Source organism: Epinephelus fuscoguttatus, linkage group LG17, assembly GCF_011397635.1.
Source record: "Epinephelus fuscoguttatus linkage group LG17, E.fuscoguttatus.final_Chr_v1".
NCBI lineage: Eukaryota > Metazoa > Chordata > Actinopteri > Perciformes > Serranidae > Epinephelus > Epinephelus fuscoguttatus.
Genome location: NC_064768.1, coordinates 38,104,536 through 38,118,342, shown reverse-complemented (window position 1 = coordinate 38,118,342; position 13,807 = coordinate 38,104,536). Strand labels below are relative to the sequence as shown.

At 42.0% G+C, this 13,807-nt stretch overlaps 1 protein-coding gene across 2 annotated transcripts in view; it reads right to left on the bottom strand.

Moving 5' to 3' along the window:
- LOC125904623 (hippocalcin-like protein 4) overlaps positions 1 to 13,807 on the bottom strand; it is a 43,673-nt gene that overhangs the window by 15,187 nt on the left and 14,679 nt on the right. The gene's annotated exons all lie outside the window — the stretch shown is intronic.

Below are 13,807 nucleotides of genomic sequence, written 5' to 3'. Positions count from 1 at the left end.
GCACTACATAATAATCCCTTATGATGCAGCATAGATTTTTTTGAATTAAATTTTACTCACGACAGGTGGGACCAACTCATCGTTTTGCAAGTCACTAGTAAGTTTCAAGACTTTGCGCTTAAGCCCCAACACTAAACTTTGGGTTTCGAGTTTGTGACGCCTCCACTCCACTAGGTTTGCCTGTTTCCTGGCTGTTCTTTCTCTTAGAGGATACAAGTCAAGGCCGAGGCTCATCATCACCCTCATGAGCAACACCTGGGCCAGAGTGCTTCATGATATAAAGCTCACCACCTTCCAGCTGCTGTTCTTTTGGTTTGTCCACAGACATTTCCACACACTCATACACGCAGACACAACTGATTAATGGCTTTCACTTTTATTTGGGTTATGTATTGTAATTTTGTAAATCTCATCTCATCTCATCTCCTCACATTCTTGCAGCCTAAAAGCCGAGTTGTAACAAGTCATAACAAATCATACGCTCTTCACCAAATGTACTGCCATTTTAGCAAGAGTAAGACTAATATGATACATTTACAAAAATCAAGAACGTTATTTTTTAACATTTGTAAGAAAAAAAAATTGTTAAAAGAAGTTTGTAAGTTGCTGCTTCTCTGTCTGTAAATTTTTACATTTAACGTTCTGCAATTTTTTTTGTTTCCCAACAAAAATATCTTTGGGATCATTTTGTCCAACTGGCGCTCAGTAACGTAACATCAGCTCTTTGATGTTCTCTTTCGCAACTTGATTGGATGCTGTCAGACTGACTCATTCAAAGTGGATCTGGAGAATTAAGTGTCGACTTGCTGGGAATTAGGTTGCTATGTTTCCATCCAAAAATGATGTGAATCATTGGGAAATGCGCATTAAAAGAAATACAAATCCTGTGTGTTTCCATTAAATGTACGGACTTTGGCAAAAACTACGAACTCGCGTGAGTTTTCCGCAGAACCGGAAACAAAACAAGTCTCGCATTATTCTTCTTCTACGTTTTCTGGCGGTTGGCAACCAGCTTGTAAATGCATTACCGCCTTCCTGACCCGGAGTGTGGATATCACCATGGAGAGAGGTGCGCTACGTCAGACTTAATTCGAACATAACTGTATCCATCCCCCGTTTTGCGAATCAACATTTTTTCAAATCAACCAAAACCCGGCTAAAGCGAGCGTATTTTAGTTTGTGTGAATCAGGGAATTTTAATTTTAATTTTGGCGTTTCCATCATAATTTTCCAAAGCGATACTTCTAGATGTGCATCTAAACAGGCTGATGGAAACATGGCTAATGTTAGCTGATTCTGGAAATAAAGAGAACTGAATTGATTTGTGGCATATTTTTTAAGTCACATACTTAGAACATACATAGAAGGGGCAGGATTAAATAAGCTTAAGCTTCTTCAGTGAAGGAGGATTTATGCCTGGTACACACTACACAACTTTTCTGTCCGTTCTGAAAGTCACTATGTCACCTTACACGATTGTGGAGTCATAAAATCGTGCCGTGATTTGGCGGCAGACATGACACACTACGCGATGGTCCACACCAGTTATCCCGGTCGTTTTTCACGACGTGTGTGATGTTATCGGGTTATCCTTGTCCTATTTTTATTACTTTTACTATTATTTCAGTCACTGTGTCTGTTCATGCGCCAGCTGAAATGCTGTTGTAGTAATGTAAAAAGCATCAGCAGATGGCAGGAGCCACATTTGAAGTACTGTACGCAAACATACAAGCTACTGAATCCTCCACAACAAGTTTCTACAAATGTTTCACAATAAAAGCCTATTTAGAAAATGGAGGGATTCTCTCCACCGAAGTTATAAGGGGCTTTTAATTTGAAATAAATTCAGTAAGTTTGAAATGACGGCGTGATGCATTAACTTTATGAAGCCAACAGGAGCGGATATAAAGTAAAAATATAAAGATACAGAGGGATTAATAAATAACGGACCATCTATAATGTAGTCTGTTTCAAATGAAGCTGAATGAATTTGTATTGTGAAGTCAAAATGGAACTATTATTTCTTGTTGAACAAATGTTTATTACTAGGGTTATTAGTAAGGGTAAAAACTCCCCCTTTTGTAAGTCAGTAAAAAAAAGGTGAGCTTCTCTGTCCAGCTGCATTTTTTTTTTCAATATCGTCAATAAGTAAATCATAGTGAATGCATTACGATGTATTATAAATGCCCTCATAATGCTTTATAGATGTTGTCTTCATAGTGTTTGGGCTGTGTGCTGCTGTCCCTTTTCCCTCCACTGCAGATCTGCCCAGGTGTGCTGCATTAGTTAACGAGGTGCAGCACACCTGGCTTGGAGGAGGTGCTTCAGAGGAGAGATGCTGCCTCTCAGACTGGGACTTTTGTTGTCTTGTTTGCTTGTTTTCAATCTAATAAATCCCATGGGTTTGAGTCTTTTAAAGGTGTTCATGTGGTTATTTTGGGTCAGTGTTGGAGTAAGTATTACCACAAACACCTTTAACAAGTAAATCTGTGTTGGACAGTTTAATATCATGTGTTTAAATGATTTGTTGAAATCATTTTAGCAGTTCACGTACAAAACAGGAAAAAAGGTCTTCATATTTCTTTAACATTTGACATCATTCCATCTCTACAATCACCTCGTGCGAGTAAAGCCCCAGACAGGATCGCTGCTATTTTAGCCATAAAATGGCCCATTACTCCGGCTCCTCACCACACACTTCTACACATGGCTGAGGCTCACTGCAGTGCTGTCATGACGCCATCTCTGACTCATGGCCCTGTCTGATGGCTTTCGCACTTTGACACCAGGACGCGGCTGAGCCAAGCTGCCACAAATCCTCCTCTAAATTGCAGAGAGAGTGCGGGGACAGTTTATAGGCTGAAATATCATCCTGTCGTGCTTGATGCCGAGTGAGTCATGTAGACACAAGCAACTAAACCCCACAGTCACCCAACACAGGCGCACAAATATTTTGGACTTTGTATTCCTGTGACAAGTGGGAGGCACTGCAGGATAGAGAGGAGCTTAGAGGGAGAGCAATAAAGGATATCAATAGGAGACAGGACGCTCCGGCTTTAACTTGTTTTGAAAAGGTCACCTGTGATCTTATCAAGTTGAAACAGGGAAAAAGGATGTTTCTTTCTTCTCCAGTCTACACTTGTACATATTCTTTTACAGGGACTCTACGTTTTGGCCTCTTGTCCATACAAAGGTCACTAAAACTGCCATTTTTGAAAACGCCTTCTAAGTTGCAGATTTTTCCAAACACCAGTTAGTGTTTATCTGTGTGGACATGTGAAACGGAGCATTTTGGAAACAATGACATCAGTGTGAGCATACGCTAGAAACAACAACTACTGGTATGCAAACATTACTATCACTGCTTGGTCCAATGACTGCTTTACACATAGACTGTATTTTGCTGCACCACTTTACCGATGGCATCTGCTCCACCCAGTGTCTGCAGTTTCAGGTCTACCAGAAATGTTTTGCATCAGGACCAGTTGAAGCAGCAGATGGTGGGACACTTTTCAGAGTTGGATTGCTGTCGATGAGGAATGGGAGGGAAACTTAAAGCATCTCCAGAGCATCACTTTTATATGTGATTAAGCCCCTTCGTCCTTATATTGAATGGGAGTCTATGGTGATGATGTCTCCAGTAGGTGTTTTTAAAAAGATAATGTTAGCTTGCACACTTTACTAACTTGGAGGTTCTCTGAAGTGAAGACAGACAAAAACTTAGGTCGTTTTTGCATTCCTGTGTGGACGGAGATATTTTGTAAAATGAAGGCTGGGTGGGCAAAATTATTTTTGAATACAGAGGGAGAAAATATTAGTTTTCAGAAATAGAAACGTGCAGACAGGGCCGCAGAGAATCCTCTTACAGTTGTTAAATTATATATTATGCAGAAATTGTTAGTGACTGTTCGCAAACATCTCCTCTCTTCTCATCTCACTCTTGTTTTGGACTGAGCTCTGTGTGCTTGGCGTTTTGCCTCACTACATTTGCATTTTTCAGGTGCTGTGTCTGCAATTTTCCCAGCTTCCTCTTGAACGCTTGCTGCTTGTGGTCTGGCATCTGGTTGCTACCTTTTTATAAAGTCCTGACCTCACCTGTGTGCTATGTCCAGAACCGCCCTAGCCACAGCAAAACACAAAGAAAACTAGAATTATTTATTTTTATTGTGCGCCTCCACAGACCAGTAAGTTGCACTTACAGTTTACGGACATGTCTGTGTCCCAGCATGTCCCAGCAGCACAGTTTCAAAATGGACACCCAAGATTTGTGTCACCAAATCAGAATCACCAATCATGTCTCCCCTTCTGTTCCTGAGATATAACGTTGATAAATGGCTAGGAAAAAGTTTTTGCAGAATATTATGACGTCACAGTGAAGTTGACCTTTGACCTTTGGACATACAGTGTGATCACATATCCTATCAGACATTTGTGTGAAATTTTGCCATAATTACCATATGAAATCTTGACTACCAGATTCTAAACAGTTCATTGATGAGTCCAAGTGGACGTTTCTGCAAAATTTGAGGACACTCCCTTAAGGCACTCTAGAGATACGCGATCACAGGAATGAGACTCACGCAAGGTCACAGTGACTTTGACCTTTGCCCACCAAATTCTAATCAGTTCATAGCTGAATCCAAATTTAGGCAACATTTGAAGAAATTCCCCAAAGGGATGTCACGTTCAAGAAAATGGGACAGACGGACAACCCACAAACATAAAGCCACGACTATCGCAGGTGCAGAGGGCAGAGTGTCTGCAGATAAACACACTGCCACACAATTCTAGCTGCTCATAAGTGATGATTGAGAGAAATTACTTTTGGTTTTTGGAAAACACTGATTATATACCTTTAAGAAAAGGAAAGAAAAGACTGCAGCTTAAAAAGCAAATGAAAAGAAAATGTGCCTATAAACTGGATGATAAAAATAAAAGCAGGTGCAATCAAAGCCTGATCACTGCGTGGGTCAGCTTGGTATCCATCTGTTCGCTGCAGCCCTGCGCATTTCAGGCATCTTCAACTTTTTCAGTCACTGCCAGAAGACAGCTTCCACTTTTAGTGTGTTTATAACAGAGCCCAGCGTGTGTCAGCCATTAAAGAGCAATTGTAAGAGTTGCGCTCTCACAAAGGACTCTGTGTTTAAATTGTGCACTGACACAAATGAATCCTGTCAGAGATGACTCAGGATTTTTTAGGTGCGGAAAATTTCAGCAGCCATCTTCCTTAAATGAACAAGCGTTCGTCTTTGATCAGACACATGCACACACGCAGTTTGACAAGGTTAACTGCTGCAGGACGGATGCTGACAGATGTTTCTGCAGCAGGAGAAGGGTCACATAAAGGTGTTGATGTTTTGGCAGCATCACCTGTAGTGCCATTTTCCCCTAAGAGACAAGAGGTCACTTTGGATAGGCCGTCTTTAAACTCCAGGCATTCAACTCCTCTCAGTCTCTGACATGTGTATGACTCTCTGCCTCAAGCAGCAGACACTCAGAATGAAAGTTTAACTCTCGCTAAATCATTGATGGGGTCCTCTCAGGTAGTTCTGTAAATCACTGACTGCATCAACAAACACACACACACACCACAAGGATACCGACCTGTGTCACAAGCGGTGGGTTCATTTTGGCTTGTACCCTCCTGGGCACACACACACACACACACACACACACACACACACACGATCCACACAGTTGCCACGTTGTGTCTTGCCTCTGACTGAGGCAGATGAGATTTTATCCCTCTGTTAGGGAAGCAAATGTAGCAGATAATGGAGTTTCCTGTGGAAGCCAGCGAGAGGCGTGACCAGCCAGGCGAGCAAACACATTGCCAACTTATCCCATCTGAAAGAATCAAAATAAACACTGCTCACACCAGCAAAACAGGCAAACCGTAGGTTCATGCTAATCATTCCCAGGTCGGACGCTGTCTTCCAGTCAGGCGCTCGGGTCTCTGCCAGCTCATCTTACCGAAGCAGAAATCTATTGTGGGAGACTGCCGAGGTGTTGGAGGTTGTCTGGAGATAACCTTGGGTGTTTCTTTTTCTTGGTTTAGCAAATAACTCAAATCTCTGGGGCGTCAACGAGATGCAGTCAGAATACAGATGAACTGCTTTCTGTGCCTTTTGCTCTTTTTCCTGCTCTGGACAGAGTGAGTGCATTAACTTATGCGTATAGGGGTGCACATGCCCGTTAAAGTAGGGTAGGCGTGTGTTGCAATAAAGATGTGCTTATTGTGCTGAGAGAAACAAAGAAAGGTGAACACATAAAATATGGACACTTGCTCCTGTTCATGTAGCCTGGCTCCAGGACTCTGAATTGCTGCTCGTATCTCAGGTCTGGGTGATAAAATGACAACAGTAATTATCTCAATATAATTTCCCTTGATAGAGATATAATAAATGTTGGTTGATATTTTAAATCCCCCCTACGTCCCCCTGGAGAGGGACAGTAATGCACCTTGCTACCCGCCATTTAAGAGAAGAAGAAGGAGAAATAGTAGTAGACGACAAGGAGAAGTGTCATTTTCCATAACCGCTTATCCTGTTGGAGGTCACGGGGGGTGGAGCCTGTCCCAGCTGACATTGGGCAAGAGGCAGGGTACACCTTGGACAGGTCACCAGACTACATTAACCTGCATGTTAGTACCTGACCCGGGAAGAACATGCAAACACCATACAGGAGGGCTCCCCCACCCCGGATTTGAACCAGGAACCCTCTTGCTGTGAGGCAACAATGTAAGTTAGTCAGCTAACTTGAGTGACTGGCAGGCTATTTTAATAGAATGAAATGACATAACATCACTAAACCACAGACTGTATAAAATACTGGGCATAGCTACTGTGATGTCACCCATTGGTTTGTGGACTCCTGTTTTAAAGCCTCGAGTTCGGCATTACAGCCGTCGCCATCTTTGGTTTTTTGAAGCCAGAAGTGATCACATTTGGGTGACAGGCTGAGAGGTGGATCTGACTGAGAAGCCGAGGCCACTGTCAGCAGCCAGCCTGTCTCTCAAAGTGTCACAGTGTCACCCTAATTATGCATAACTTTAAGCCTTAATAAAATGTAAATTGGTGAGTTATACAAAAATTCACTTCCCTGTACAGTTGTCAAAATGTTGAAATTAGCTACAGAGCCAAAAAACATTTTTGTACCAGGCTGTTAACATGTTTATTTCTGCTGTAAAGTTGGGCATTCAATTTTGGGGGTTGATGGGAATTACACAGCTTCTGGAGCCAGCCTCAAGTCGCCATTAGAGGAACTGCAGTTTTTGGTACTTCCATGTTGGTTTCATTTTTCAGCCTCAGAGGTTTAAACTTGAAAAAAAGCAATGATTATCAGTATTTATGGATATAAAAATTATTATCGTGATAACATTTTTAGCCATATCACCCAGCCCCACCACATCTACAGTATTTTTAAAGGTGCTGTATGCAACATTCAGAGCATCACTGGTATCGGCTGATGTTGGCTTTAAAATGACCTACTACAATCAGCCAACATGCTTTTTCTTACTTTGCACAATAAATAAATATTACATACAGTTAAAAGTATTGTATTTCATGTCCCCATCTGCTGCTGGGCCGTCACAATAAGAGCATGCATGTTTAATATGATGTTAATTGCACTAGAGAAGAGATCTGATGATCGGTAAACTTAGGAGGAGGGAAAAGGGGATATATATTGTTCATTTTGGTTATTGGCCAAATGAGCTGTTATATATTATATTATATTGGCATATCAGATATCGGCAAAAATCCAATATGGTGCATCCCTAATATATATAGCAGCAAATCACTCTATGTAAAGATATAGTTGAGTAATGGCGTCCAAGCAGAGAATGAAGTAACACTCTGTGTGTGTGTGTGTGTGTGTGTGTGTGTGTGTGTGTGTGTGTGTGTTGTAATCAGAGCTCCTCTGTGGTTTGCTGTGGTAAACTTGTCTCCACGCACCGCTTATATAGATTTCCCGCCATTTTGAATTTTTTGAAAAACACTTCAAATGGATCTCTTCCTAGGAAGTTTGAGCGATCTGCATGAAACTGGGTGAACATAATCTAGGGACCAATATCTAAATTTCCCTCTTGGCAAAAGTTGGAAAACTTCCTAAAACTGAGCTTCTATAAGGCAATGAATATTGCGGAGGGCGTGGCTCATCACATAAAGGTGTATAACATCTCAAGGGTTTCACCCATCACCACGCAACTTTGTAGGCATATGACCACACATAATCTGAGGGGACCCCTCCATTATTGAGCCCATCAAACAAAATGGGGGAGCTAGAGAGCTCATTTCTTATCTAGGCCTAACCGCCATATGGATTTTTACTAAACTTGGTAGATATGTAGAACAGGACGCCTCAAGGTGACTGGAGAAATTTAACTCTAATTGGCAACTGGGTGGCGCTATAACAACAGAAAAATGCTTCAAAATGGCTAAAATGCGACCGATTGCTGTGGCTCCCCCTGTGGACCAATGTTTTTACCTCAACTACTAATGTACAGTTTTAGCCCACTAACTATCCCACTACTGGCAATGGTACTACTGTACTTTCAATAAAGCAATCGTACTATCAAATTCACAAACACTCTGTCTGAATACATTGCTCTTCTTAATGGGTTCAGTTGACTATTTAATCTGTAATTTCCTATGACCTGTATCCCAAACACACACCATGTGAAACTGTACGTGGGCAACTGTGCACTCAATGGGTATGGACTAGTTATGATCATCATTATTATCATTATTATCAGGCTACCTGTTTTTGCAGATCTCAGGATGAACTCTGGCACCCACAGGAAATCAGTTTGGAATAAAAAGAATAATCAAGAGGTTAAGCATAAGCAGTAATCGTCTGGCATCTTTCAACTATCAACAGCTTTAGTGCAAAATTACCACTTCAGTTTTGGCTCTGATAAACCTATAACAAATCCCAGGGGAAATTTGTTTATGCTCTCTCATGCCAGTGCATTCAAAGTCACTCACTTTGCTGCAAATAAAAAATAGCTTTATCCCCTAAATGCTGCCATTTCCCCAAACATATCGCTCAGCCTTGAGCGTCTGCTCTGCACACCCCACCAAATGGATCAATTGGCCTGGCAACGTGCTGTTGTTATGCACGATGACGTCTTTGACAGTCCGTTCACGTCAGCACACAAGGGAGGCCTGGGCACACACACACACGCACACACACACAAACATGCCAGCTTCGACCAGGACATCAGTTCCATCACACACAGGCGACCTCTTAAATTCTCACACATGTACAAACTCATACAGTAACATATAGAAAATATAATGACACAGGAGGAGAGAGCAAGACAAGATGAAGAGGCTGTGTGTGGAAAAAAAAAATATGACAGGGAGGATGACTCAATCTGGATTCACACCTCTGAGGGAGAAGACAAATCGACAGACAGGGAGAGAGACAGGGAGTGAAAGGCGATGAAGATGGAAGGACGGAGAAAGATGGGAGGCGGTAGGCAGATAAGCAGAGCTGGTAGAAAATTGTCCCAACAGGCGTTTGATGGAGAAAGACATGTATCTCATTGAGTCTGAAGGGGCCTTAACGCATGTTCATTGCAGCTGTCAGACTGAGAGTAAACACAAAGTCTAATCTGAGTTGTAAATGCATGGAAGACTGTGTGTGTATGTGTGTGCGTGTGTGTGTGTGTGTGTGTGTGTGTGTGCGCTTGGTGGCCATCTAGCCGGTTGCTGGTTAAACATGTTTGTGTGCCAGAGTCAGCAGTAATAAACATTCTGATGGCAGCTTTCTCAAACCCAAGGTACTTGATGTTAGGCTGATGTATGCCATGAGTGCTACACACTGGCAACTGAGGAATACCAAGCTGAGAGGAGGAATCACTGATTTCACTCTTGAAATTAACAGATTATTAGAGGTGGGAATCACCAGTTTTACCCCATAAGATAAAGTTCTCTGTCTGTTCATCTGACTTTATTCATCTTTATTGCAGCAAAATGTGATGCAAAGCCAACAGGCAGACCAACGCCGTCATAAAACCCGTAAGAAATGCTGCATGCACCTGACAGCAGTCGCCCATTCTTGTGCTGCATTCTGCAGGAGGTCTGCAGTGTTTGCTCCTGAGTGACTTCCGTGTACTGCTTTAGTTTGAAACACATGACACAGCAGTCGCCAGTTCTCTGTGAGATAATGTGCCATTATAGTCACATATGAATCCACTGAAGTTAACGCCACCCTTCCTGCTGTACTCAAAGATTCCTCAGCTTTATGCTTCACTTCTCTGTAGAGCTTGGGTACAGCTGTGTCAGAGGAAAACTGTCTGGACAGAGTCACATGCCTGGGTTCACATGTTTTTAGCATGTAACAAAAGCCTTCATTTCAACAGCACTGTATGGACACAGATCTTTGCGCATGAAGTATGTGATGGACTGTGTTACTTTCCTATAAAGATCCTAGAAAAACTGTATTCAAACAATTAATAACTCATCTATCAGTCAATAACTTATTTGAAAAATTCCAATCCGGTTTTCGATCACTTCATAGCACAGAATCAGCTCTCCTTAAAGTTTGCACTGATCTCCTGTTGGCTGAAGATGGCGGCGAGTGTTCCATTTTAATTCTCTTGGACCTTATCACTGACGTGGCCCTGAATTGGTTCAGGTCTTACCTTTTTAACAGATATTCGTCCATATCTATAGCTGGCTCTGTTTCTTCCCCCACTAACGTCTCCTATGGTGTCCCCCAGGGGTCAATCCTGGGCCCTATTCTCTTTTCCATTTACATGCTCCCTCTAGGTTACATCATTCGTAAATACAACGTCCATTTTCATTGTTATGCAGATGACACACAGTTATACATCCCAATCAAGCCCGGTGATCAGTCTAATATAGCAGCTCTCCACAACTGTATTACAGAAATAAAATACTGGATGTCAGACAATTTTCTCCAACTCAGTCAGTCAGAAATCCAATGTCATTGTTACAGGTCCATCCACAAAACGCTATCTCTGGATGGTGGCGTGTGACACTGCTTGCACATTACTAATTAATTATGTATCATATTTAAGCCCTCCTTCCCTTCTGTTTTAAAAAAGTACAGATGTTTGATCTAAATGCCAGTAGTGCATTTCTGATTTCTTTCTCCGGTGCCTCCTTCTTCGTTTTGACGAACTTCCTGCCAAATGTTGCTGACTGAGACCTCTGCTGACCTCACCAGGAAAAACATTTTATTTCAAATTCATTATTCTAGCACCAAAAGTTGTATTTAAATGTGTATTTGCAAACATTGATAATGTGAATACTAAAAGATTGATACTTAGTGTCTGTGTATTGATCGCCTGTGTATTGATGCTGTATGGATTTTTTCCCGACCCCTACAGGATGTTTATGTATATGACAGAGCAGTTATTCTGTATAGTTATTGATAGTAGATTTGTTAGTTAAACTTTATGTGCTCAGCTCTCACTGAGATGAAAATCACTTTTACAAGAAAGACCTACACATAAACATCACAATAAGATAATTTAGTCATACACTTCAAACAAATCGACACACTAATTAAAACCATCACAAGGATCAGTGAGAGTAACTGAAGGCCCCCTGAATGCCTCGTCTTTGCTGACTTCCTTTTGCAGTGACAATAAACCATATATTGAAACCTTAGTTCGATCATAAAGCTGTGTCAGTGTGTGGTTGCACCATGGAGACGTGAGGTTCATCTTAGATATCCTGGTGTAAAGTCCACACTAACCAAAATATTGCTGTAGAAAATGAAAATGTCTCCTGTCCCAACTTTCTTTAAACACTGTGTTATGACCTTAACTCAAATCACACTGGAATTATTCTACATTTCTCCTGACGGGACACTCACAGGAAGAAACACGAGGAACAAAACAAGGTTGAAAAGCAGTGGGCTTACACTGTCATTATTATGAGGCTCAGCCACTCTTTAACTGAACCAAGCCCGGAGGGGAAAATGTGTTGGTGTCCCTGTGACTGAAAATGATTAGCTGGCAAAAGCTGTAATTGAGTTGGAAAGAGAGCAAAAAGGGGAGCTGGGCCATACAATAGTCATTTCCTGTATGTGTGTATTGGTGTGTGTGTGTGGATGGATGTGTGTGTGTTGTGTGTCTGCAGTGGCAATAACCTTTGTGAGAATGGAAAAAGTACAATGGACTGTAGCAGCAATAGGAGAACAATCAATAGGATACCAGTCCAATACCAGCGCTGGCCATGAGCTACACTGAGAAGCACGTGTGTGTGTGTGTGTGTGTGTGTGTGTAGAGCGAGTGTGCGTATGAGAAAGAAAAATAATCGAGTATAGAAATCTGATGAGAGGTGGATGGACAGCGCGTTGATATGTGGATGATGTGGATGGTCTTCGTGGCAGCTCACCAAACCATCGAAAGTGAAACAGAACAATTTGTTGTCTTGACAACAGTTGCCAGGCTCACTGCCAAACAGCCATCCGGCAGCGGATGATGCCTATGGCCAATCGAAACAGTCCATCTGCCAACTGGACCTGACTGGCTCACTGATATCTGAGCTTGATGTGGGGGTTTATTGAAAATCTAAGTATTGGCCAGTGTCTTCCACATCCCACATGATGCCCTGTGTTTGATATTTATTGTGAAATTGAACAGTAGAGTATTACGCTGGTTGTTTACTAGAAGCAACCTTAATTAAATTCAGATGCAGTTCATGTATACATAATTATAGATACGTCTTTAATCAGTGCTATAGCAGCAAGACGATATGATCATATTGTGCAGACATTTCAGACAAGCCTGCTGTCCAAGTTTAAGATTCCAATTAAAGATAAGAAATATGACAATTAGTTTTTAGAAGTTAATTATCTTTTAAATCTTCCACAATATATAATCCTGATTTTGCCACACCTTGTCTACCTCAGTTACATTTCTCTGTATTACCAAAGCTTCTCTTCAGTCTCTTAAAGACGTCAGTGGAGTGACGCCACAACCAGGAAACAAGACAGGCCTCCTGTTGAGGCACACTATGCTTACTTCTTGTTTTGCTTTTTTGATGAAAGTCAAATGTCAAACCCTTGTTTGTAACCTGCTGAAACACAGTGGATAGAATCAGTAATATGTGTTATCAGTGTCTACAGAGGGTGAGTAGCTACAGCAGCATGTGTGCAGAGCAGCAGCAGCCTGTCTCTGTTAACAGAGGATGCATTGCAGGCTCAGTATTAAGTGTAGGTCACCCAAGTTTTGACAGTGCTCAGAGTCCAACACAAAATCACTGTGCTTGTGCATCAAAAAAAGAATAAAATAGACCAGAGTGAAGTGTGGGCCTGTGCGTGACCTGTGTGGACAGCTGGGTTGATAAAGCAAGAGTGTATATGTTTCATCAGACATGCAAGACGGACTGAAAAAGTAGACAAGGGTTGGGTCCAGGTCTCTGCATTTCTAAGACTGTGTCCCTCCAAGTTGCTGTGAGCTGTAAATTCACCACTTCCAAGCAGAAGAGAGAAGTTATTTGGAGTCTCGCAGTACAAAGTCTCTCCCCCTCTGTGCTGCGGCATCTTGTCTGCAGCTGACTGTACCAAAGAGTGGCATGAAAGTGAAGAGTGCCCACTCTGCAGCAAAACCTGAGGACCAAAACGTCCCCAGAAGCACTGACTGGCAAAAAAACCCACTGCTGGACAATCTCAGTCGACTGAGGGGTCTCAGACTGACAATTTGAATCTCCAACTTTCAAGTGGCAGCCCTAGAAGCGCGACCCCTGGCTTGGCACACCACTCGAAATTGCCACTAAGCTCAAACTCTGATCTCGATTGCCACTGACCTTTCAAAGTGCAACCA